This window comes from Cricetulus griseus, chromosome 3 (genome assembly GCF_003668045.3).
Source record: "Cricetulus griseus strain 17A/GY chromosome 3, alternate assembly CriGri-PICRH-1.0, whole genome shotgun sequence".
Classification (NCBI taxonomy): Eukaryota; Metazoa; Chordata; class Mammalia; order Rodentia; family Cricetidae; genus Cricetulus; species Cricetulus griseus.
In genome coordinates this window covers 176,921,580-176,923,455 of record NC_048596.1, presented here as the reverse complement: position 1 = coordinate 176,923,455, position 1,876 = coordinate 176,921,580, and the positions used below count along the sequence as shown (strand labels likewise).

General features: G+C 40.1%; 1 non-coding gene and 1 pseudogene across 1 annotated transcript; one reads left to right on the top strand and one right to left on the bottom strand.

Annotated features, from left to right (window-relative positions):
• The first annotated feature begins 273 nt into the window (after window positions 1-273).
• On the top strand, window positions 274-706 carry LOC100760988 (annotated as a pseudogene).
• A 750-nt stretch (window positions 707-1,456) lies between these two features.
• Window positions 1,457-1,563, bottom strand: LOC113834699. The gene has a single exon (XR_003483433.1). It is a non-coding gene; the product is annotated as a U6 spliceosomal RNA (small nuclear RNA).
• Between the last annotated feature and the right edge of the window lie 313 nt (window positions 1,564-1,876).

The following is a 1,876-nucleotide window of genomic DNA, read 5'->3' as shown; positions in this document are numbered from 1 at the left end:
AGAAAGTTATCTCTATGATAAAATAGATTAAATATGACAGAAATAAACTGAGAATTACTAAAAACAAATGGAGAGTTGCCATTGTTATCTTATACTCTAATCATTATGGTAGCTTAGTACTATCTTTATTAGCATCCCCTGTCACCGAATTAATAAATACTATTACGTGACACCAAGCCATTCTTCACTGAACAATAAGTTAAATGGAACACTTACAAAAATGTCTATCCTTATATTTTTGGTTGTGAGCCTAGCCTTTAACGGCTGAGCCAAATGGCTGAAGTGGAGCAGAAGAAGCGGACCTACTGCAAGTTCAGCCACCGCAGCATGGACCTGGAACAACTGCTGAACATGTCCTGTGAGCAGCTGATGCAGCTACACAGTGCCCGACAGAGGGGACGGATGAACCACGGCCTGCAGCGGAAGCAGCACTAGCTACTCAAGCACCTGTGAAAGGCCAAGAAGGAGGCGCCACCCTTGAAAAGCCCTAGGTGGTGAAGATCCACCAGAGAGACATGATCATCCTCCCCAAGATGGTAAGCATCATCGTGGGCGTGTACAATGGCAAGATCTTCAACCAGGTTGAGTTCACACTAGAGATGACCGGCCACAACGTGGGCGAGTTCTCCATTACCTACAAGCCCTTCAGCATGGTCTTCCTGGCATCCGTGCCACCCACTTCTCCTGATTCATCCCCCTCAAGTAACTGTGGCCAATAAATACTCGTATATAGTAAAAAAGAAATAAAATGTCTTTCCTTTTATAATAAAAAATTTAAATCACACAAGTCCAAGTTCCTTACAAGTTGAGACTCAATGCAGAAACCTAAAAGAGGAGGCAGGTAGGTGTGTCTACCTACCTTTCCCCACATGTATGATTACTGAGGCATTGTCCCTGAGTTTTGGTCTTTACGCTTGTTTTCACTTAGTCTATACACTGACTTTTGCACAGGGAGAGTAACTTCCCCACACCTAATTACATATAAAAGGAATTAGGTATTACTGATTCATATGAAAAACTCCTGACAAAAATGTTTTCATTCAGTTCTTCATTTGACACAGTTCCTCAAATACCCATTTGGTTGGATGAGTGTCAGTAAATTGGGTATATATGAAAATTTCTAGGAATGGCTGTAATCAAGGGAGTGAAGTTGGGTGAATCCTGAATTCTGGTAACTTAAGACATTTAATGAAATAAGTCCTCACCTCAGTGATAATAAATGTGCTAAAGTCATGCCCATGTTAAAAAAAAATGGCATCATTAACCAAAACTTGAAGTGAGACACAATGAGAACTTGTTAGTGCCAGACAGTACAGAGATGCCCCCTCTCTCTGTGTCTGTCTATCTGTCTGTCTGTCTGTCTGTCTGTCTGTCTCTATCTCTCTCTCTTGCTCACTCACTCACTCTGTCATATACACACGGGATCGGAGGGAGACAGATTCAAGCTTTTTTTATTTTAAATATGGAATGCTTCGTGAATTTGCATGTCATCCTTGCACAGGGGCCATGCTAATCTTCTCTGTATCATTCCAATTTTAGTATATGTGCTGCCAAAGTGAGCACCAGATTCAACTTTTTACAGGATGCATTAATAGTTAAATCTGGTGTTTGCAGAGCCACAACAGCCTGTGTGTCCGTCACTTATTTGTCTATCTACTTCATACTTTCTGTGGATTTTCTTTTTTTTTCCCCTGTTCTGCATTTTTTCCTTCTTTTAGCACACTCTATTCTGTGTTTTCACTTTTATTAGTTGTCCAGAATCCATGGCTATTTATTTTCTATTTCATAAGAAAAAAGCATACAAAATATCTTAGGTTTGAAAAGCATGCATTTATTCTTTATTGGATCTCCATGTTGATATTCGCTGAATCCTTTG